Source organism: Sorex araneus, chromosome 1 (genome assembly GCF_027595985.1).
Source record: "Sorex araneus isolate mSorAra2 chromosome 1, mSorAra2.pri, whole genome shotgun sequence".
Taxonomy (NCBI): Eukaryota; Metazoa; Chordata; class Mammalia; order Eulipotyphla; family Soricidae; genus Sorex; species Sorex araneus.
In genome coordinates, this window is record NC_073302.1 from 361,813,361 (window position 1) to 361,838,815 (window position 25,455).

Sequence of the window (25,455 nt, forward strand, 5' to 3'; positions counted from 1 at the left end):
CGGGAGATGGATCATCAGGAGACTTGTTCAAGTGTAGGTTCTGATTTAGGGCCCAGTGAGTGGGGCTGAATTTCTTTTCTTGATTGGAGCGGGGCTGGGGCCACAGCCAGCAGTGCTTAGGGATTACTTCTAGGGGTGCCTGGTACACCAAATGCAGTGCTGGGGATTGAACCAACAGTAAGGAAAACTATTACTTCTGCACCATCTCTCTATCCCAGGGCTGAATTTTATTTTTCTTTTCTTTTTTCAGCATGGGAGATCAAATCCAGGGACTCACACATGGAAGGCACACATTTTACTCAAGCCTGTATCTCTAACAAGCCTCCAGCTAAGGCCAACACTGCTGTCCTGGGAAGCACACAGTCATTTGAGAGTGTAGATGCTTGTAAGAAAATCAGTCTCAACTGCAGACTCACTCGCTGAATCTGAATCTATATGAGTGTCACAATGGTGAGTGAAGCTCCTGCCTGCTGAAGGTTGAAAGCCGTGTTCTAGACTATCTGAGAGGATGATGACACCCTACACCCAACACAGATGCAATGTCTGGAAAGATTCCTTTTCCCACTAATTCATGTGATCTCAGAAGGCTTCCACTATGAATATGGCACCCTAGACTCAGAAATGGAGCAAAAGTGAAAGAAGACCCAAGTCCAGTGCCCATTCACCTGGCACACAGGGGCTACAACAGTTTCTGACACTCGAGCAAGAGCAAAAGAGCACTTCCTGGAACAGAATCTGCTCAGTCCAATGGGATATTATAGTTAATTATCTACTGAAATGATTAAGGGACTAATGTAGACTTGTCTATATGAATTCTAAAAAGAAGATATACTTTACTCACAATCTAACAGAGTCTAGTAAGTCACACCTACAAAGAGTCTCTATGTTGGTTTCTTTTTATGAATCTTTGAAGTCATAAAAGGAAGTCAATGAAGCATTACTGAAATGCAAATTTGTTCCCAGATCATTTATTGAATTTGTTATATTTAAACAGTTTTCAGCAAGAGAAAAAATTGAGTTGTTGATAATTTATCATTGACTGAGTCATTTGAATTATGGCTAAATGCCATACAAATCTTAGTGTGTGGGGTTCCCAGGGTGAAAGGAGAAAATATTGATTTTTCAGGCTTTTTTTCCTCCCTGTGAACTAGCTAAAAGAAGAACTAGGCTTATTAAAAATACATAATATTAATCACACATTTAGAAAGTAACCCTTGTTTTATATAACAGCTATGCTTCCGGAAAATGGTCTCTCTAATTTTAGGAAATGAGGCATACTTTAGATATAAAAGGGTACTTTATTATTCAGCAGAAACCCATAATCAATGTTATAAAATAATGAATCATCCTGCAAAGTAAACAACCTCTTCTTTCACTGATATTGTGAGGTAAGATTTTATAAGGTGGGTGCTTCTTACTTCTGAAGTGAACATGGTGAGGGATAAGACTCCCAAGGATGTTCAGAGTGGTATGGATCAAGACAAGTCACTTGGGCATTTGGAATATTCTGAACTGAGGTCAACCCGGGCCCTACAAGTTTATATCGTGGTTGTTACCACACCCATTATAATTACCTTAAAGAATGGAAACTGAAAGCCTACCCAGAGTTAAGTTTATTATAGGAAATAACTTTCTATCTGAAAAATCTGTGAGGAATTTTAGGGTTATTCAGGCCCAATGTTTACACACAGGGCCCCTCCACCTCATCACGTTGGCCCTTTCCTTTCTTTAAGAGCTCCAGATAGACCATTGCTTTCCCCACGAGCCCCAGACCTCCATCTCATTTCTTATTTTGGAATATATAACTTCATGTTGCCACATTGTCTTTGGAATCCACCTGTCTAGGTGGACTTCCTATATGTACATTTGATTTTTTCTTCTCGTAATATTGTCTATAATTGATGTGAATTGCTTATCAGTCAGAGAAGAACTCAGAGAGACAGAGAGAGAAACTTCCTCTCATCCCAACAAGTAACTTTGCACTTAGGATTGATTCCACCTGACTATGGTGAAATCTGAAAAGCATAGAGGAAATACTGCAGATATGGGAGGTAGAAGCTGACGAGACTTTGGTTTTGGGAACTTAGAGTAATTGCAATGTTTTAATTTCAGTCCTATTCCTCCTTCTTGGGTCAGAGAAGACCGGGCAAACATGGGCCTAACAGACCCTCATCCTGTTCAAAGTTCTGTTAGAATTCGAAACAACTAGTCACGAGGAGTCACCTTTGCTCTGTCCCCTGGCAGTTTCCTTTCTAGGGCAGGAAGCACAGTTCGATGAGCACCAAGCCTGACAGAGTGTCTGCAGGGCTCAGCGATCAGACAAGACAGCATGTCTCTCCATTTAACTCCTTCCAAGATGCTCAGGTATGGAACCAAGTGCAACAACTCAAACTTTACTCTTGCTCCCTGCAGCTGACACTGCCCCCACCCCACTCCTGGGACATTGTCTTACATACACTTTTTATTTCCTTCTCCATATTTTTGTCTACAATATTCCGTCTGCTTGGGATGCTTTTGCCGCCTGAAAAATTCCTACAAAACAAACCCAGGTGTTAATATCTCTGTACATATTTTCATCTGCCTCTGGCAGTGCTAACTACCTTATTGGACTTTGCTCACCTTGTCATTCTGACACTAGGTATTTTAGCACTTTATTTTCATGTATCTGTGTCTTCCTTCACTAGCTGATGACTCAAAGATAGGGACTATGTCTTAGGTATCCAAGTCTTATCAAGGTCAAAGTTAATACCAAAATGCAGTTTAGAACTGATACAGAGAAGTACAGAACATAAATACAAAGACTGTGACAACTTCTCCAGCAAAAAAGAGAGATGTGGGTTGGGAAAATAATTCAGTAGTAGAGTAGATACCTAGTACATGCAATGTCCCCAAGTTTGATCCCTGGCAACTGCATGACCTTGACTCCATCACTACTGGTATAGTCCTGGGGACTACCAAGCTCTGTTGGGTTTGGCCCCTATTAAAAAACAATAAATGATATCTTGGCAACAGCATATTATAAAAGCTCTACATAAGTCTACAGACATAGTCATTGTCTTAAGGATTATCACAAGAAAAATAGAAATTAAAATAAGAAGAGAATCTGAGGAGAAAATATTCAACTGCAGATATCATTTATGTGGTAAAAAAAATTTGGTAGCGATGTTGGAGTCTTAAAACTTAGCGTGTCCACTGGGAAAGTTTCAGTGGCATATTGGAAACCTAATCAAAGAGAAAAAGATAGTTGGAGAATAGGGCTCCAGTTCTGGTATTTGTTGCCCATCTATTTGTTCATCGTTAAAAAAAGAATGACTTCCTTATTTCCCAGTTTTGTGAGACCAAAACTAAAAATAGTACATGGCCCTCTCCCAAAGCAACAATCTTTCAAAGGCAATTTCTCAAGTAAGGCTATGGTGGCTTCTTGGAAATGAAAATGATCTCTCTAAAGGGCAACAGAGAAGAGGCTTTTTAGTGTTTTAAATTAGAAAGCATACTTTTCAAAGTAAAGCTGAAATCTAGAGAGTCTTTTGGTTCCAAGGGGGTGGAGTGAAATGTCTCAATTCTCTTCTTTTCCTGGAAACATTTCAAAATAATAAGGCAAAGGAAACTCTAAACATAAACTCTTTGGGGGTTGAGACTCTATTTCTGTAACTTCAATAAATGAGACACAACTGTCCAGTGGACAGTGTGAGCAAACACAAGACATGTGGCAGAGGAGACCTGCGGGACAGTGGCCTCAAACAGAACCTACAGGGCATCATTCTTCAGAGTGAGAAGCTCAGCTCTGACGGGAGGAAAATCCACCCACACTTGCTTAGGATAATGAGAAGGTGTGTAGAGGAGCAGCTGGAAGCAACCTAGACATTTCAGGGAGGGACCGTGGCAAGGGACAACAGAGGGACAGGCACATCAGCAGGCACAGTCTAGAGATAAGTTAGTGAGGAGAAGCAAGGACGTCTGACAGCTTCCCAGTCATTTCGTCTTTCTTTCTCTCTTCTTTTTTTAAATATATATATACATATATATATATATATATATATATATATATATATTGATAGCACAGTGGGTAGGGCGTTTGCCTTATATGTGCCCGACCTGGGTTTGATTCCTCTGTTTCTCTCAGAGAGCCCAGCAAGCTACCGAGAGTATCCTGCCTGCACAGCAGAGCATGGCAAGATACCCATGGTGTATTCGATATGCCAAAAATAGTAACAAGTCTCACAATGGAGACGATACTGGTACCCACTCAAGCAAATCAATGAACAACGGGATAACAGTGCTACTGACAGTGCTATAATGTAGGAGTACAGTTATTTATTCAGCCATTGATTAAGCTGAATGAATTGGGCATGAACTCCACATTACATTTTTTTTATTTAAAAAAACTTTTTAATTGAATATCCATGAGATAGACCATTACAAAGCTAATTGGATTTTAGTCATATAATGATCCAGCACCTATCCCTCCACCAGTGTACATTTCCCACCACCAATGTCCCCTGTTTTCCTACTACCACCCCCCAACACCCCACCCTCCCACCCCCAACCTCCCTCTATGGGTGCCATTTTTCTTCTTCCTCTCTCTCTCCTTTTCCTTCTGTGCATTATGGTTTGCAATACAGGTGCTAAGAGGTTGTGGTGTTTGTGCAGGGTGTTCAGTGGTTTTATTGGGATGGTAAGGCTGGAGTAGCTTTTCAATTGGGTGCCTACTTTGGGGTGTGGATGTGACTGCCGAGGCTTCCGGTAGTACAGGGAGGTGGAGGGAAGTAGCCCATCATGACTCTGAGAAAGCCTGGAGATTTCAGTCACAAAACCTGCATACCCAAATTTCCAGCAGGTTATGTCTTGGTGAGGTCCATCCTGAGACAATGGAGTCAAGCTGGGGGTCTTAAGGCAATTTTCAATCGTGGAAGCAAGTGGCTGCTGGGAGCTCTGCTTGGGTGGGCCACAGGCCAACCTGCTCCCCTCCAATTTACCTCAGTCTGTTCAGCCATACACGGGTCTGAGATTAGCTGTGGCTTTTGATCTCTTTCAAGATTTATTTATGGGTCTCTGAAGCAATGCTGGTAGTAGAGCTTATATGGTAGGATTGGAGTTGGTTTGTGGGGGTGACTGCCAGTGCTTCCAGGAGTATTGGGAAGTGGGGGGAGGTAGCCCATTCCAACTCTGAGAAAGCCTGCAGATTTTAGTCACAAAACCCACAGACCCAGATTTTCATCAGATCCTATCTTGGTAAGGTCTGTCCTGAGACATTGGAGTCAAGCTGGGACTATGGCGGCAATTTTGAATTATGGAAGCAAGTGGCTGCCAGGGGCTCTGCTTGGGTGGGCACCAGCCTGACTCGGCCCCCTCCCCTTCCATTTACCCTGGTCTGTTCAGCCATGCCTGGGTCTGAGATTAGCTGTGGCTTTTGATCTCTTTCGGGATTTATTTATGGGTCTCTGAGAACAATAATGTTCTCAATAAGAACAATAAGAACAATAAATGAGCTTGTATAGCTGAGCCAGAGGTAGTTTGTGGATGTGACTCCCACATACCTAACTTTTGACCATTTAATTTCTTGATATACTTGGTCTCAAGTTGTTGGGGTCTGGCCAAAGGCACAGCGGCAAGTCTGGGGTATTAGAAAGGCTGAAGGCACCACCAGGCTGCTGATGCACTCGCCCTGCAGGTACATGTTAACCTGCTGGTGGCACCATACCCCTGCCAATCTTTCTGTTAATGTCTTAAGGCACATCTTCCTGTGCCAAAGAATTCATGCTGGTCTTGAACTTGCCTTAGTCTTTTCCTTACTGTCTGCAAACAATTGGCCCAAGAAGAATTCAACTTATTCCAAGAGGAATAATAGAAAAGGGAACTATCCAAAATCCATACAAGACAGAATGAAACACTGAGAAAACAAAGTGGGAAAAAAGAAGAGGGAAAAGGATAGATGATGTTTAAAGAACATCTATCAGGAAAAAAAACAATAAAACACTGCCATGAGAAGGTGAAAACCAAGACAGGGCATGTAATTATTAACTCAAAGAATGTCATGGGATAATTGACCCTTTAACACAAATCTCAAGGAGATAAGAAGCCCAAGTCTTCATATCAGCAAGGTAAAAGATAAAACAGAAGGTGCCTAGAATGAAAATGAAAAGCTGCCTAAGAACCCAAAGAAAACAGGTATTTTTGGAAATGTTGAGTGTCACAGAGGATTCAGACACAACAGCAAATGGAAACAGACTCAGAACTTAAAAGCATCAGAGAGAAACTGATAGATATGAAAATGGACAAAAAGAATGATCAGTGCCCCCTAATAAAAGGCATACGTAACCAGAAGAGAGCAAATACATCATTTCAAGCACAAATCCATAATTTTAAGCACAAATATATAAATTCAAGTACATAATTTCAAGCATATAGTTTAAGAAGAGAAGAACAATCTAAACAGAAGAAAAAAGGAAAGATGTCAAAGATCCAATGCTAACAAGAATAAAAGCCAGATAATTCAGGGCTGAGTGCTATCCAGCAACTAAAGATCAGGTAGTTACCGTGTAGTTGCATACAAACCTGAGAAAGAGATAACAAAAAAGGAAACTACTGACTGACCTTATTTATGAACAGTGAGGGAAAAAGAGACAGAGTCTCTTGCCCCGCACCTGTCTGTCTTCACCAGGGACCCTCAGAAGGGGTGGGTTGAGTTTCCCTTCCTGCCCGGAGCAGAGCCCTGACAACTGAAGACCTCCGGAACCCAGCCACAGACATGCTCAAGGCCCCTCTCCACACATTCAGACGAGCCTCACGCATGAAGGAACCAGCAGAGGAACCCAGGTGTGCGGCCCGGAGCTGAGATCTCCAAGTATGCTCGGATCAGGACTGGGGATCTGCCTAGATCCCCTATTTTCCAGTAGCTAGGTGGTCACACCCAAAAACTGCCCCCAGTGCCGTGTAATCCCACCAACGGCCAACATCCAGACACTATAAAACCAAGCTCCAGAAAGCGGCCGCGAGACATCTTATAGCCTAGCTCTCCCTCTCGGACAACCAGGCAAGCTACCGAGAGTTTCCTGCCCGAATGAGAAAGCCTGGAAAACTCCCCATGGTGTATTCATATGCCAAAACCAGTAACAATGATGGGTCTCATTCCCCTGACCCTGAAAGAGCCTCCAATGCAGCACTGTTGGGAAGGACGAATTAAGAGAGGCTTCTAAAATCTCAGGGCTAGGATGAATGGAGGCATGAGAAAATCGATGATCAATGGGATGATGATGATGATGATGATGATGATGATGATGATGATGATGATGATGACGAGGAGGAAAAAAAACCCCCAAACCTAGCAGGTCAAATAAGCTGCATGTAAGGTATTTGCTTGCACGCAGAGGATCCAGGTTCATCCCATATGGTCCACTGAACCCAACTAGGAGTGATTCCTGAGTAGAGCCAGGGGTAAGCTCTGAGCATCACCAGATGTGCCCCTAGGAGCTATATAATTAGAGAGAGGAGAGAGAGAGAGAGAGAGAGAGAGAGAGAGAGAGAGAGAGAGAGAGAGAGAGAGAGAGAGAGAGAGGAAGCAATGGCGAATAGGAATAGCTGGTCCAGGGGATCCCAGTACATCAGTGATGTAAAGAAGTGGCACAGCTATGCATCAAAATTACAGCATCAACAACATTAAAAATAAGAGAGCCAAACTTCAACAACTAAACTTAAAACTGTGCCTGTCAAGGTGGCAGGCTGGGTGTGGGGGTGAGTGGGAGGGACCCTGGAAACCCTGGGAGGGAAGATGACACAGGTGTTGGAATTAGTGCTGGACCATCGAATGGCTAAAACCCAACCAAGAATAATTTAATAACTCATAGGGCTTTAATAAAATTTTTAAATAACAGGAGAAAAAAGAAGCAATGGTGTATACGATTGTGTGCATCATAAAAGATATCTGAAATGTAAACACTAAACCATTACTGAGAAATAGCAGATATTGAAAAACTTGTTTTAGAGGGACAGACATAGAAAGATTGCACTCATCTGTGGAATATAAAATAACAGAGTAGGAGACTAACACCCAAGACTAGTAGTATACAATACCAGGAGGTTGACTCCATAGCTCAGAACTTGGCCTCACACGCTGGGGGAAAATCATACCAAATGGAAAAGGGAACACCAAGTAAATTGTGAGTGGAGATCCCACATGGTAAGGGAAATGTGCGCTAAAAGTGGACTACTGTCCGAACATGATGGCCATTCAATACCCCTATTGCAGACCACAACACTCATAAAGAGAGAGAGAGAGAGAACAAATTGGAATGCCCTGCCACAGAGGCGGGGTGGTGTGGGGGGGATACTGGATTCATTGGTGGTGGAGAATGGACACTGGTGGAGGGATGGGCTCCCAAATACTGCATGAGGGAAAAACAAGCACTAAATGTTTGAATCTGTAACTGTACCCTCACTGTGACTCACTAATTAAAAAATAAAAATAAATAAATAAAAATTTAAAAAACTTGTTTTACTTAGGTAGGAAGATTAAATATTCTATGACTTTACTTTCTCTATATTAATCCATACATTTAAAGGAACACAATGCAAATATCAACCTGTTTCTTTTTTAGAACTAGACAAAGTAATTCTAAATTTCATTTAAAAAACTAAAATCATTGGATAATAAAGGGAAGACTAAATGACTAAAATATAAAGCCACATTTATTAAAATCAGTAATGAATCAGTGATAAAATTGAAACTGAGGGGCGAGAAATGGGCTTAAGCATTTTAGGAATTTTTGTCTGATTGAAAAAGCAAAAAATTTTAGACATCAGTTGTAAAAGGATGAGGGTTCAAACATTATTGAGAAAACTGGGTGGCCATCTGCAAAAAAATTAGGGGTAGGTAATCATGTAATGTTCTCCAGCTTTATATTAAGATAAGTTCCAAGGGAGTTAAAACTTTAATTTTGAACAAAGAAATTTTGTTAAATTAAAACAAAATCAAAATAATCTTTAAAATACTTTCAAAGTTAGAGAAGTCTTCCTAAACTATAAAGGAAATGTTTCTGAAAACAGAACTTTACATGTATATAAAGGCACAATGAACAAAGTCAAACTAGAGAGAAAATGACATTAAGCCAGAACATTCATAAGAAAAACAAGGGGAAGGACTGCAGTGAAATAAAATTTTCACAGGATGACTGCTTCCCTTATTTTTCCATTCAAGGTGTTTCTATAATCCCACAGGAAAGATCAATACCATAATAGAAAGATGAACAGTAGGCCAATCCATTTCCAGACAAGGAAACAAAAAGACATATAAACTACTTGCGAAGATGCTCGAACACAAATGCGAATCTGAACCACTCTAAGGAACCACTTTGCAGATGGACAAAAATTTCAAAAATGAGAAATTAGGTAAGTGTGTGTGGGAGAGTGCAAGGAAAGCAACTCTCCTTGTACTGGTAGAAGCAGACATTTCCACACGTATCTATAAAGGCTCCGACCAAACAAATAAAAAAATCTAAGATATACTTTCTAACTTTAGGACTTCAGCTTACTGATTTCTATACCCTGAGAAATCACCCTGAGTGCAGTGACATTCACAGTGGCATTGTTTTCATAGAAAATCACCTGTCTACTAACCCACTAAGAATGGTTCCACTTATAAATAACTATTTTACTAGCAAGCATTAAAAGGAATGTGGTAGGGTCAGAGATATGGCGCAACGGGGTTTTTACCAAGCCTGACATGAGCTTGACCCCCAGCATGTCATGCCAGTCCCTACCCCAGTTCGGGAGGGCCAGCTGGTGGCACTTTGAGTGTGTTTCGTATCAGTCACCAAGCCATGAGACCTGCACTTCCAGGGTTATTGCCAAGAGCAGCTGCTCTGCCCAGTATCCCTGTTCTGCTGGGTGCTGCATCCGTACCAAAAAAAAGTGTTTAAATTTTAAAAAATTATTAAAAATATGATAACATATATTCCAATATGGAATGACTATCAGGTTCATGGTTACATTAAATGGAAAAAGTAGGTAGGAGAAAGCAATTTAAAAACTATTTGTGTTCCCTCTTTCTCTCTCTCTCTCTCTCTCTATATATATTATATATATACAGATGTTCACATATCTATTGCTGAGATTATATGTATGAAATATCTCCGAAGACTGTACAGTAAGGAGGTATCTGAGAATTGGGGCTAAGAAAGCCTCACTTTATTTATTTACCTGGTTTGGGGGCCACACCTAGTGATGCTCAGAGTTTACTGCTGGATCTGCACTCGGGAATCACTCCTGGCAGTGCTCGGGAGACCATATGTGATGGCAGGGACAAAACCCGGGTTGGACATGTACTAGCCAAGCTCCCTGCCTGCTTTACTATCCCTCTAGCCTCAGAAAATCTTATTTATACTGTACATCCTTCCTGTGCTCTATGAAAATGTATCATGAACACAGTTATCTATTTAAGAAATTAATTTTAAACCTAGCATCCAGATGGCCTTCCTGGGAGGGCTGGAAAGAAATATTTGTTCAAATTCAATCTCTGAATTAGGAGACCTTCCTAAATGTACATGGTAAATACAAATAAATTGAGAAAAAAAAATCCATCTGGATGATTTGGTTTAAGAGAGGCACCTCTGGATCTATACAGAACGGAACTGAGATCTGACCCTTGGCTAGAGTCATACAGAGACACCCCCCAACAGCTAAAAGCACCTCTTTGGTCAGCCAACAGCAAAGGTGACTGCCCAAGTATGAGGAAAAGCTAAGAGCAGGTTAGTCCCCTCAAACCAATCCACCCCTAAAGTTGAATACTTTAACACATGGCTCCCACACACGGAAGAACAGTTTTAAGACATGATTGCGCATTAAGCATTATTCATTTGTAAGCTAGTTCCCCCTGTAGCTGATCCCTGTCATGCATTCAATTTGAGAACAGGAGAGAGTTCTGTAAGACGGTACATGAGTCTGTAATAACAACTGGTGGCGAGCTTTCCCGAGCCTCAAAATACTGCAATACCAGATCACAATCTGACCTGTCTCCTGGCCCATCATTCTGAGGGATATGCGATTCAAACAACTACAGACTGAACATTACTACTCAAAGCTCCCTGGGAAACCAGGAAACCCAGGAATGCCCCATTCCAGGTATAAGCCCCTTCTAGAAGTCTTTAAGTGAGTATCTAAAACTTGAGGATTGACATTTGGGTGAAACCCAGCATTGGGGGAAATGAGGCTTATGCAAAAGCTGCTAGAGATTTGCTCTTCAAGCCTATGTTTTCCCTTGAACACAGATTTCATTTGTTTGATTCTCTTTGTGGCTTTTTTCCATTTTGGAGGAACCTATTGTCCTCTGTTGAAGACAGATTTCCTCTCTTTCTCTCCCCTCACATCTTTCTAAGTAAGTTTTGTTCAATAAAAACTACTTTGCTTCACTAAAGACAAACAAACAAAAACAAACCAGCTGCTAACATGTGAGAAAAGTTCATTTGAGATTCCGGTGCTATTTCCTGCTTGTTTTGTTTTAGGTAATTTCATTTATTTCTGAGACCACTTAAATTTTCCTCTGATATGCAAGATGGCATAATGAGTAAGCGAAAGTGTTTTACTCCAAAGTTTCAAAGAGTGTTAGAATAAATAAGCGCTCTCAAGGATACTGAGAACTCAGTCATTGAAAGTATATTCAAAGTACACTCCTAGTTCCTTCACTGGTTCTTTCACAAAAGAAAAAGTTGTCAGAAGTGGGGGAATAATAATATATGTCAGACACAGAGCAAAGGAGCCAGCTTTATGTATAACTCTAAGTTTATTCTCTGAGAAAAAGGGGGTTTGAGAGACTGGAGAGATAGTAGAGAGGGTTCTTTCTCCCAACATCCCATGAGGTGCTTCTAACCCTCAGAAGTGATCCCTGAGCACAGCCCGAGGGGTAAGCCGTGAGCACAGCCCAGTGTAATCCAAAAACAAAAAAGGAGGTGTGGGGTGGTGTTTTAACTCTGAGACTTAAGGCGTGGCTTCAATCTGTTAAACTCTGCCAAACAGTTCACTATAAAAATATTTCCATGTGTAGTCACGCCCTCGACCCACCCTCGGCGCCATCTTGCCACATTCAACAGAGAAGAAGCCGGGCATTCTGGTGAGCAACACAGCCGGAGAATGCTCGGGACCCGAGACCGGGCCAGCAACACCGGGGATCCAGAACGGAGGAGGTGCAGCCACCACACCTTCTCTAGATGGAGCCCTGGCGACACTGAGCAGCAACTAACATGGCTCCGGGATGCGGAACTGGGATGGCCTTTTCTAAAAACTGAACACATACAATCTTTTAATGGAAAACTAATTATCAAATGCTTCCTTGGTAGTAGGGCTGTCTTTCTTGGGGGGAAACTCCAACAACAATAGTGAGTTTTGTGTTGAAATATGGAATGTAATCAAGGTAAAGAGAAAATAAAGTGAAATTCATCAGTTATACAGTTGGGGGTGGGGTGCGGGGGTGGGGGGTATACTGGGGTTTTTGGTGGTGGAATATGGGCACTGGTGAAGGGATGGGTGTTTGAATATTGTATAACTGAGACATAAACCTGAGAACTTTGTAACTTTCCACATGGTGATTCAATAAAAATTAAAAAAAAATTTCCATGTGCCATGTAAATTCCATGTACTAGGGATACTGATTGTAATTCCCCCCTCTGTATCTCTATGATAAATATGATCTCCCACTTCACATATGAAAAGGTGAAGTTTCAAAAAGCATAATCAGCCTGAGCTCCACTAGTGAGGAAATGACAAAAACGTCTAATTTGACTGGACGCCTGCTCCCAGCCCACACATCTCACACTCTGGGGCAGGGCCTGGCAAGCCCGGCCACCTGCAGTGGCACTAAGCTCCACCTCCACATTAGACACAATGTGGGCCCCTAAGCAAAGCCACACCAAGAGCTGGAACTGATAAATACCAAGACAGACGTCTGGCTTCTCTCTCTCTGTGGGCCTTATAATAACAGCAGACACTTAGTATCAAAGGAGGTACCAGGCACTTTTCTAGGGAAAAGAAGAAAAGGTGAAAAAAGAATGCACATGAAGATCTAATCCATCAGTAATACCAATAATCATTGATTAAAATAGAAAACCTTGGGGCTGGAGTGATAGCGCAATGGGTAGGGCGTTTGCCTTGCACTCGGCCTACCTGGGTTCAAATCCCAGCATCCCATATGGTCCCCTCAGCACCGCCAGGAGTAATTCCTGAGTGCAGAGCCAGGAATAACCCCTGTGCATCGCCAGGTGTGACCCAAAAAGCTAAAAAAAAAAAAAAAAAAACCTTTTCCAGGAATGCTTATTAAGCACTGTGGTTCACAAAGTTGTTCATAATAGAGTTTTTCAGGCATACAGCATTCCAACACCAAACCCACCACCAACATCCCCTTTCCTCCATCAGTATCTCCAGGATCCCTCCCAACCCCAGTCTGCCCCCTTGAAAGACATATAACATATTTATATCCTGTTACTTGGTCCAAAAAATCCTTAAAGGAATGGCAAATTGAATTTTCAGAAAATAGATCAATAAAAGTCAATTTGTGATGATTGTTATATGGTTTTTAACATTTCCAAAGATTGTTATATGGTTGTTAACATTTTAACAAATCCACTGATTTTAAATTACCTTACTAAAGCACAATAAATTCAAACTGCTTTTCAAATCAAGCTTTGTAATAAGAAAGAGCAGAAACAAATGATGCATATTCACTGTATCACTGTCATCTCGTTGTTCATCGATTTGCTTGAGTGGGCGCCAGTATTGTCTTCATTCGTCCCTGTGGCGTGCTAGTGTAGCCCAATGGCATATTGGAGACTCTTTCAGGGTCAGGGGAATGAGGACCGTCATTGTTACTGTCCTTGTTACTGTTTTTATCATATCTAGTACACCACGGGTAGCTTGCCAGGCTCTGCAGTGCGGGCGGGATACTCTCCGTAGCTTGCTGGGCTCTCCGAGAGGGATTGAGGCTTATGGGGAGGCCTCTAATTGCCTATACAGGTGTTCCCAGTCTATGATGAATACAACTTGGAAAATAATACCCAGGTAAAACACTTCATAACTGATTCAGGACCCTTATACACTGATACTAAGTAAAATCAACAGTCACTTCAATAATTTTTCAGAATCTTGAAATGTTAAGCCAAATAGTTGTATCATAAGACCCAAAATTCCACTCCAAGTTATCTATGTACTCGTAAGAAATCAGAATATAAGAGACGGAACTCACACAAAAACTGAACTATGAATGTCTGCAGTAGCACTACTCAAAACCAAAGTGGAGGGAGAATTCAAATTTCATCAGCTTGTAGATTCCGGGAAAAGAAGTGATCTTCAGCAATAAAGATGATTAGGCACTGACAGTTGTTACAGCAAGTGATCACTAAAAGTGCGGTGCCAAGAGGAAGAAACCAGTAATGAAAGGCACATTATGTATGATTCCATTGATATGAAATGTCCAAAATAGACGGTCGTAGGCATGACATGCTTAGTGGTTGTCATAGCTGTAGAGAAGGGAGATGGGAAGGCATTTGGGAGGGTTTTCTTTTTGGAGTGACAAAACATTTTGGAATTACATGATGGTGATGGTTATATGACTGAAAATTCCAGAAACCACTAAATTGTGTATGTTTGGCATGACTGGGGACAGTGGGGTGGGCTACACCTGGTGATGTTCAGGGTTTACTCCTGCCGCTGTACTCCTGATGATGCTCCAAGGACCCTACACAATGTCAAGGATTGAAGTAGGCTCAGCTGTGTGCAAGGCAAATGCCTAAATTCTGTACTATCTCCCCAGCTTTCAGAGTGTATTTTATAGTATGGGAGTTATATCTCAGAGGCTATTATTTCTATAGTCAGTTCCATATGATTAATATCAATCAAAGCAGAACCCAGAGTAAAAAATTTAACAGAAGTACAAAATTCTTTAGAAACATGAATGAAAAGATAATTATCTGCTTTCATGGGTTATGGACAAGTAAAATGATGAGAACAACCTCAGAGCAAGGCCTTGCTGGATTGGAGGGAATGGGCAGGTCTAAACACAGCTCTGCTGTGTGCACGCTTGTGTGTGTGTGTGTGTGTGTGTGTGTGTGTGTGTGTGTGTGTGTGTGTTGGCAGCCAGTCATGGTAAGAAAGAGGCTCACAAAACAAGGCTAACAAGCAAGGAGTTGGAGCTTTATTTTGTAGGCTTTAGCCATAGGAAATATGTTAAACATTTTATGTTTAATATATGCAACATAAAATGTTTAAATATGTGTTTTGCTGCACTCCTGGAGCCATATGTCGGAAATGAATTATGGGGTGAAGCAGCAGCAGACAGACTATTCTGGGGCTCCATATGAAGGAGGATGGGGATTTATCTGATGAGAATAACAGCAATGGGTTAGAGTCACAGAAGCTTTACAGCTGTCTATCTGGGCTAGATGAGAAGGAAGAGTCCAGAATCATCCCAGTCTCCTGGCCAAGGAAATCTAGATATAGTTGAATAAGGAAGGTAAGAGAGGGGACTATGTCAAGGGCTTGGTATGAGTTGAACTTAAAGACTACGATGTATTTTTTCACAGATAGAAGTTTAGATGAGAAATCAGAAGAAGCACAGCTGGTAATAGTGATTAAAGAAACTTTACATAAGGCATTTAGATACACTTCGTTCTCTAATGCTAATGGTATGAAGAGCCAGAAAAGACTTAAATGGCTGAGTCGTTTTCTGTAGTTCCTGATAAAATCGGGGACGTGGCTAATAATGGAAGTAATTAGGGAGGCTGATATTGCCTACTCAAAAGCTATTTCCTCCTCTTACAGCAGACTCTTAATTTAAGAGAGATGAGGCAGTTGCAATTTACCCAGCTCAAAATTATTTGGTATCTTAGACTCTCAGATTTATAGAAAGTGACACCATTCTGTCCCATGAGATGCAAGTGGATGTGCCGGGAGAAGCATAATTTTCTGAATAAAAAGGGAGAACTTCTCTTAGCAGGACCCCCATCCTTTTGCTGCTTGCACTTCTATTTCCTCCTGCCTATACTGATGCATAGGGATGCAGCTGCCAACTTCAAGGGTGAGGCAGCCACACTGAAGAAGTCCCACAGCCTGAATATGGCAAACAAGGACAATGGAAGCATTTCATTCCCTGATAGCAGCGTTCAAAAGCCTGCCTTTTTGTGGAGTTCAGTTTCACAGGACAAATACTTGTACCAGTTTAAGCCGAACTATGATGGATGGGTTATTTTTTTTCTGCTTGATTGTTTTAGCAGCAGAAAGCAATCCCAATCCACCCAAGTCATATCTAAACTAACATATACATTGGGGCACTAGAAAGGGCATCATTCAGGGATCAGAGTGATAGATAGTACACTAAGTAAGGCACTTGCCTTGCATGCGGCTGACCAGAGTTTGATCCCCAGCAACCCTCAGTGATCCCTGAGCCAGGAGTAAGCCTTGAGCACTGTTGAGTGTGGCCCTCAAACCGAAAAATAAAAAATTTAAAAATACAATATCATTATTTTACTTAAAAAATTAAATATAAGAAATTACAAAAATTTTAAAGATAACTTTTGATTAGGGATTTACAAAAGAAAGAAGAATGTAAATATCATTTAATCCAGAGATATCACTCACAGGCAATTATTTGAAGATGGAAAGACTAATTGGAAAAGACATTTTTATTCCTATGCTAATTGTAACATTATTCAAAATGGCCCAAACATGCAATTGACTTAAAAGTCCATCCAATGGGCATGAAAAGTTTCATGCTGAGTGAAATGAGTCAGAAAGAGAGAGACAGACATACAAAGATTGCACTCATCTAGGGTATATAGAATAACAAAGTGGGAGACTAACACCCAAGAATTGTAGAAATAAGTACTAGGAGGTTGACTCCATGGCTTGGAGGCTGGCCTCACATTCTGGGGAAAGGGCAACTCAGAGAAGGGATCACCAACTATAATGTAGTCGAAGGCCATGTGGGGGAAGGGAGTTGCGGGCTGAATGAGGGCTAGAGACTGAGCACAGTGGCCACTCAACACCTTTATTGCAAACCACAACAGCTAATTAGAGAGAGAGAACAGAAGGGAATGCCCTGCCATAGTGGCAGGGCGGGGTGGGGGGAGATGGGATCGGGGAGTGTGGGAGGGATGCTGGGTTTACTGGTAGTGGAGAATGGGCACTGGTGAAGGGATGGGTTCCCGAACTTTGTATGAGGGAAGCATAAGCACAAAAGTGTATAAATCTGTAAATGTGCCCTCATGGTGATTCACGAATTAAAAATAAATTAACTAATTAAAAAAAAATAAAAATTAAAAAAAAAAAAAGTCCATCCAAAAGGCTGCAGAGATGGCTGACAGGATTGCACCACTTGCTTTCCGAAGAGTCCTGGACTCGATCGCCTCTGTACTACACTGAGAACTGTTGGGAACAACCTCTGAGCACACTGCCAGAAGTGGCCCTGAAGCACCACCAGTATGATCCCCTACCACCCAAAAATGATTATCAAAAGATGACTGGGTAAAGAAGCTGTCACACAGACACACACAGACACACAGACACAGACACAGACACACACACACACACACACACATACACACACACACACAGAGGAATGGCACTCTGCCATCAAAAAAGGTAAAACTGTGCCCCTCGAACAAAATAAATAAAACTTGAGGTGATTATTCTACGTTAATAAAATAAACAAGGAAATGAATGACTATTAGCAGATGGAGTCCCACATAGTGAAATACAAATAAAAAAGAGCTGACAAAGCCCAATTAAATGAACTTTAGACTGAATGAGAACTTTGATGGATATCAGAGGGAAAAGGGGTGGGTGTGAGGGGTGGAAAGGGAGGCCATTTGGGGGTGGGGTAATGAATCTTATACACATCAATCACACATGCAATACAAGACAAAGAGTAATATATCCTTAGTACCAAGAAGTACTGAGAGCTGGAAGGAGCTAAAGTGGTGAGACTGCATTTATCTTTTCCCAAACAATGTGACAAAATGTAAAGCTAGAGAAGGTCTGACATTGAAGCTAAAAGTATCTTCAAAGATGACACACCACTGACCAAACAAGTGGAAACAGAGATAAACAAATGGGAAGCTTCTGCACCTCAAAAGATACCGTGACTAGAATACAAAAACAATCTACAGAATGGGAAAAGATATTCACCCAATACCCATCTGAGAAGGGGATGATATCAAGGATATACAAGGCACTGGTTGAACTCTACAAGAAGAAAACATCCAACCCCATCAGAAAATGGGGCGAAGAAATGAACAGAAACTTTCCCAAAGAAGAAATCCTAATGACCAAAAAGCACATGAACAAATGCTCTTCATCACTAATCATCAAGGAGATGCAGATCAAAACAACAATGAGATACCACCTCACACCACAGAGACTGGCACATATCCAAAAGAATAAAAGCGACCGGTGTTGCATGGATGTGGTGATAAAGGGAACTCTCCTTCGCTGCTGGTGTGAATGTTGACTGGTTCAACTCTTTTGGAAAACTGTATGGACGCTTCTCAAAAAATCCAAAATTGTGCTCCCATTTGACCCAGCAACACCACTTCTAGGAATATATCCCAGAGATGAAAAAAAAGTATAGAAGAAATGATATCTGCACTTGTATATTCATTGCAGCACTGTTTACAATAGCCAGAATCTGGAAAAAACCCAAGTGTCCAAGAAAAGGTGACTGGTTAAAGAAATTTTGGTACATCTACACAATGGAATACTATGCAGCTGTTAGAAAGGATCAAGTCATGAAATTTGCATATAAGTGGATCAACATGGAGAGTATCATGCTAAGTGAAATGAGTCAGAAAGAGAGGGACAGACATAGAAAGATTGCACTCATTTGTGGAATATAAAGTAACAGAGTGCGAGACTTACACCCAAGAATAATAGAGATGTGTACCAGGAGAATTGCTCCATGACTTGGAAGCCAGCCTCACATGCTGGGGGAAAAGGCAGCTCAGATAGAGAAGGGAACACCAAGTGAAGGGTGCTTGGAGGGCCTGCTCAGGATGGGAGATGCAAGCTGAAAGTTGACTGTAGACTGAACACGATGGTCACTCAATACCTCTACTGCAAACCACAACACCCAAAAGGAGAGAGAACCAAAGGGAATACCCTGCCACAGAGGCGGGGTGGGGTGTGGGGATGGGGTGGGGGTGGTGGGAGGGATACTGGGATCATTGGTGGTGGAGAATGGGCACTGGTGGAGAGATGGGTACTCGATCATTGTATGACTGAAATGTAAGCACAGTGATTCATTAAAAATAAAAAAAATTAAAAATAGAGGAATTCTGAGGACAAACATTACTAAGAAAATTCATGAATTCAGTCAGTTCTTAATGGGCATCTGTGCAGGATGATATCCTGCAATTTTCTGGCCAGGGCAAAAGGGATCCTTCTCATTTAACTGGCTTCCATCAAAATAGTGGTTTGTCAAGATGGGCTTGTTTCTCTGACCCTCGCCAGAATCATAATCTTTGGAAGAATGTTTCTCTGTCGTCTCCCAGGTATTCAGTAAATTGAAGGAAATGGTGTGTTCCCCCAGCCCAGTGTTCTGGCCCTTCACTGGGCTGAGCGCTGCGATTCGGTCTCCAGAACAGCAGTCACTAACGCTCTAAGAAACACCTATTACTGCCGCCTGGCACAAAGCGTCCATTGTCTTCATGGCAGGGACCCTGCAAGGCGCTGGAGCTCTCTGGGAACAGTGAGGGCTTTGAAGCCCAGCCAGGAGAATGTTATCCCGGGTTTCAGGACCAGGAAAAGCTGTGTAACTGATCTGTTTTTATCTCCTGGTCAGGAGGCTCCAGTGACCCCTTGCGTTTTCCTCTTTGTTTTGGCTACTGGGAAGCTCTGACCAGTTTCTGGTCCCATCTTCAGAAAGAAAGGACATGAGACCTGCAGTCAGCTCGTCTCTGGAAGCTACACACGTCCTACGAGATAGGCTCAGACATTGCTGATACTATCTGAGCTTCTAATCTGTGACTTCTCCTTACCTTTGTTTCATTATCTACTAATCTCATGTGTACTACATATTTTCAAGAACTTTTCAAATGATTTATAGAACAGAGGCTATTTGAGACAAGAAATGTTTTTGTCTTGTTTTTGTTTTTGGAGCACGCTTGGCAGTGCTTAGGGCTTACTTGTGGCTCTGTGTTAAAGGACCACCCCTGGCTGTCTGTATGCAGTGATGTGGATTGAACTGTATGCAGTGATGTGGATTGAACTTGATGTGGATTGCAATTCACACACAAGACAAATGCCTTAACCCCTGTATTATTATATCTCTGGCCCATGAGGCAAGCAATTTTTCAAAATCACCAAATAATAAGGCTAAAAGCAATTTTTAAAAAGCACTAGAAATCAGAGCTACTTTCTTTAAGAGAAAAATGACTGAGGCATTGTCCTAGGTACTGAGCCTATCTTATTTACCCTAAGTATGTACTTATGCTTGCAGATGAGAAAGTAGAGGTGCAGAAAGATTAAGTCATTTGTCTAGGAACATTCAACTGAGCAATGAAAGGGAAATTGAAACCCAGCTACTTTGAATTGCACAAATTATACAAGAGAATCAATGTTTAATTTCTAAAAGGAATTCCTCATTTCTAAAAGAGATTTTTTAATTTTGGCAGCCTGAGCTGAACATCCTTAAAGGTGCTTTCTAATAAATATCATGTCTGGTGATTTATATCAACAGAGGGAAATGGGAATATAAAAATAAAACAAAAATAAAAACTGGAAAGTCCAAAAGCAATTGACTTTTGGTTCTGGAACATAAGATATATATTCATTTGTTGACTCATTTATTCAGTCTCTGCCATGTGCCCTGCACGCCCAGGAGCTGGGATCAGAGAAGAATCTGACATATGGCTTTGTCTCTAGGTCAGGGACAAAAAACAAGCATCAGGCCCGTGCAGGGCACTGAAGAGTGATAAGTGGCCTGAGTCAAGGCCAGACCTTGGCATGATGATGGGCTTCAGAGAGTGTGGCAACCCTGGGCCTCTGACCCACCTGATAATAGGAGTTAAAAGAAACAGTTCCTTCTGGGCTGCCGGGAGGACCTTCAGCCCGAAAGTTCTTGGCTTAGCCCAACACTCCAAGTGCTCAGTGTCTGCTAACGTCCAGAGCTTCTGGCACAGGGGGCGGCTCTGGCACACACAGACTGCCATGGGGACACGTGTCCTCAGAGGCTCAGGAACACAAGCTGGCTACTGCCTCCACTGACCCATTCCAGGTGCTGACTGGCTAACCCACAGTCGACAGGCAGGGCTGGCACTCCTTCCTGGACGCCACCATCTCTGCTTCAGTGGCTCTCTGGAACACATCTCCACTGTGTTCCAGAGGAGCTGCACCTGCAAATTCAAGCTGCACCTGCAAATCTCCTCCATGGCGTCTATCCCATAGAATGCCACCTTGGCCACCTTTACTCTGCTCATTTGACCTCATTGGCTGTGAGCAAGACAGCTCACTGCCCGCTTTCTTTGCTGCCTAACAGGTCAGGTTCCTACTTGAACGGGTCTAAGGAAAGACAAGACTAGAACTGCAAAGGGGGGGTTTCGGGGCTGTCACCATTTGACACCTGTTTGGCATCAGCTGGGAACATCGCCGCTCAATTGCATGCCGTGGCTCAAGAAAAAAATGAATCATTTCCTCACCAACCCGAACTCAAACTTAATAGATCCCCTCAACGTTTGTTTTGTCATTCTATCAGCAAAGTCAGTCAAACATTACAATTCCTCTCTAAATATTCCAGCAGCCAGATGACAGGAACACTGCTATGACAAGGCAAAACTTGCCTAAAGATAACTTCGTGATGCACAGTCGTGCCGAGTGGCACCCTCATAGCAGACTCACCCTGAGACACTACTCTAGCTGCTCTCCCCATCCATCATCCGGCCTCCTCAAACCCAAACTTTATAAACCCAAGAAGACAATACGCAGCTCTGTAAGATAAAACCAGTTTCGAAGACAAACATCTTATTTACTTTTCTAAGTTCCAAATTTGGAGTCCAAGTTCAAGGTTACTAGAGGATCATACATCAGGACAAATGTCCCAAGGTTTGTCTACAGAATTGTTATGGGGCTCTCATGATGTCAACATTTCTGCATCAAAATTTAACATATATTGATGAAGTGTTGCTTAGAAGATATATTCCCTTCTTCCTGCTGAGTTATTTTGTAGGTTTTTTTTTTTAAAAAAATAATAACTTTCTGCTGATAAGTTAAATTAAATACATTCTAGAAAATAGGAAACATTGACTATTCCTTCCAGGGTCCCCTTTAGAATGAAAAATAGTTGATCCCAGGTCATAATTTTTCCATTCTTTATGTGTGAGTGTTTGAATAAGGCAGAATGTACGATATGGTTTCTGAACAATAAATCTAAAAAAAGTGTCGCCAAGCTGGGCCAGCTGGTTTTCTCCTGTTCCTAAAACTGCATGTTCTTAGACACACACACTTCCTCCAGCCCTTCTGTTGCTGGCGGTGACACAATCTTACACTCACAGTTACATGAAGACAACTGAAACTCCTGGAGAGGAACAAAAAGGTGGAGTGGCAGGAAGCCAGCTTCTCGTTTCTACCATCCTGCTGGCCCCACGCAGGTGGCTGGAAAACTTCTGTCTGTGGCATTATGGAATGTGAAGTCTGTGTGCCATCTCTCTCAGGTTGCCCGAGGAGGCGTTCTTCACCCCGTAACCTCTTTATTTTCTATTCTCTAAGAAGGCGCAACAATCTCTCCTTAAGGAATGCATGGAAAGGCGTTTGGCAAGGCTTACTCTCAGAATATCTCTCATTCTTGTTATTTCTCGACACATTATTATTTTTATAATATTATTCAGGGCCACACCTGGCAGTGCTCAAGGCTAACTCCTGGCTCTGTGTTCAGGGATCATTCTTAGCTCCGGGCTTAGAATTCTTTCCTGGCGGTGATGGGGTAAAATCGGGGCAGCTTGGACGGTGCCATGAGTCAAACTGGGGTTGGTCCCATGCAAGGCAAAGCACCTTAACCTCTGCACCATCTCTCAGGCCCTCCTGGTATCTCTCCCTTTTGTTTCCCATGCCCCCTCCCCTCAACTCCCACCCCCACTCCAGCGCCGCCTTTATTTCCTTTCTGATTTGGTTTTTGCGGTTTTAAAAATACATCTCTAAGAGGCATTGGCTGGAAAACAGCACTCATCTGTAGCACCACAGTGAGTGGGTTGGAGCATTAAAATTTGATTTACTTTTCTATGGAGTTAAGACTTGAACGAGCCAAATGCACTGATCTCAGGGGGAATAAACCGACATCATTTTTTTTTTTTTTTAACGGGCCCTTGCCTGTAAGCACTGCTTAGGTGACTGGGGCTCATCCCGCACCCCACCTGCCTCCCTCATACTCTGCCCACGGTGTCGTAAGATCCCAAGCCACCTTTTCTCTTCTAGCCTCTCCTGTCCAAATCAGCATTGCCTGAAGCTCAAAGCCGTAGGAGAAGGTTGCAGTGCCAGTGACCACTGCCATGCCGACCCACCACTGCCCACCCGTGCCCACAGAGACAAAAGGCTCCGCACAGAAGCAGAGGAGAGAGAACTTCCTAAAGGCTGGGGCGGGGGGAACAAGGCTCTTCTTGGGCACCCCTATCTCCTTCCGCTGCGAAGAGGAAAGTGGCCGGCACAGTAAGTTTGCTTCCCAAAGCAGCAGGTCACGCAGCCCCTGGAGGGGCAGGAGGCTGCCCGCGCGCCTGGCCTCAGCGCTGAGCGGCTTTCCAGGGCAGAGCGCCCCGGGGAGGCCCGCCGGGCGCTCGCCGCTGGCACACCCACGCGGCTGGCACGCGGCGCTCAGAAGACGCTGTTCCTGCGAGCTAACATCTGGCTGCCCAGCGGGGCGGGCCGGGCTTCCCCAGAGACCCGGAGTCCTTTTCTCCAGCCGCCCCCCGTGTGCATGGCCCGAGTTGGGGGCTTTGAAGGCTCTGCAGCTTTCTCCTTGACTCCCCTCAAAGTCTTAAAAACCCGTTCGAGGTGCGAAGGCAATAGGAGGGTGCAGTCAGGCTGGCTTGGACAGGAGGACTGTGAGAGCGCGCGTCAGCCGGAGCTGTGTGACCTTGGACCAGTCACTTGCCATCTCTGAGCTCGGATTCCTTCCTGGGGACCCTTCCTCTAGCCGCCCCCCTCCCCCTCAAGCCTCCGTTCAGCTCTGCAACGTTCTAGCTTTTCTCTCCTCCTCCCCAACTCTGCCCGCCGCAGCCCCCTCCTCAAAGAGACCCCAAGTCTTTTGTTCTGGGGGTGAAGCGGGGAGAGCAGGCACAGAGCTCGTCTCCGAGGGCGAGCAGATCCGGGCGGCGGGGGCTTGGAGGTTGGTGCCGAAGGTGGGGGCGCTCACCCGGGAGAGGCAGGTCCGGGGGAGCCACCGGGCGGTCCGGGGCGACCCGCTGCCCCCGCGATCCGCCCGGGCCTTCCCGGGAGGCTAAGAGAGCGCGGTGCCCCAGGGGGTCCCCGGCCGCCTCGGACGCGCAATCGGACCCGGGCCCCAGCCGGACCACGCGACTGCCTGACCCCCCGGCACCCGATTCGCCCCCCCTCCCCTTTCAGGCGCAGATCGCGGGCAGCGCTACCTGTCGCCGGCCGGACCGGACTGGAGCGCAGGTCGCCGTCCCTGGAGCAGGCGCCGCTGGGCTGTGTGCGCGACGCGGGCGCTCTGGGTGCCACGCACGGACCCGCGGCGAGCGCTGCGCTCGGAGCTGCGCCGGGTGCTGCCCCGGTGGGCGCTGCGTTGGGTGCTGCCCTGGGTGCCGCCGCGCCGGGTGCTGCGCGCGGGGCGCCCGTTCTCTGGTGCTGCCGGGACGGGAGGCGGGGCCGCCGCCCCCACCTGCTCTGCAGGCTCCTGCCCGCGCGCCGGGACGTGGCCCGGGAGGGCGGGGTCGCTCCGGCACCCGGAGGCGGGTCCCGGGGCGCCGGCCGCCTACGCAGTCCCGCGAGCGAGCCGGCGACTGGCCCCCAGGCCGAAGTTCTCCCTGCTAGGAGGAGGCAGAGGCGGCACGGAGCCCCGCCGCTTCGGGGACCGTGCCCCCTCCTTTGGCAATTCATTGCGAAATATGTTTAGAGACTTCCGATGTGCCCGAAGCGGCGGGGACAAAAGAGCACGGGACAGTCTCTTCGTGCCTTCGGAGAGTTGGAGTCTAGAAAGGCCAGCGGGCTGCGAGCGATTGCAGGCCGGACCGAGAGCGGGAGGGGGAGAGAGGACCCCGGCGCAGACCCCGGAGAGCCGGGGCTACGGGAACGCCAGGAGGAGCGGGGACCGCTCCCGGGAGCGCCTGTCCCGAGCCCGAAAGGGGCCAAGGCAGACCGGGAAGCAGAGCTGCGGGAGGCGGGCCCAGACCCCGACACGCTTCAGCTGCGCGCCCGTTCCTGGAGAGAGCCGCAAGTCTGGCGCGAGGCTGGGAGTGGTCTCCGAGGCTCAGGGATTCT

General features: G+C 44.3%; 1 protein-coding gene across 2 annotated transcripts in view; it reads right to left on the reverse strand.

Annotated features, from left to right (window-relative positions):
- The window catches only part of WIPF3 (WAS/WASL interacting protein family member 3), a 108,040-nt gene extending 83,089 nt beyond the window's left edge, over positions 1–24,951 (reverse strand). Inside the window, exon 1 of one of the 2 annotated variants that reach the window (XM_055135611.1) lies at positions 24,603–24,951. The gene's annotated coding sequence lies outside the window, so the exon portion shown is untranslated. The remainder of the gene's footprint in view (positions 1–24,602) is intronic. The other variant, XM_055135616.1, reaches the window with a different exon arrangement.
- Between the last annotated feature and the right edge of the window lie 504 nt (positions 24,952–25,455).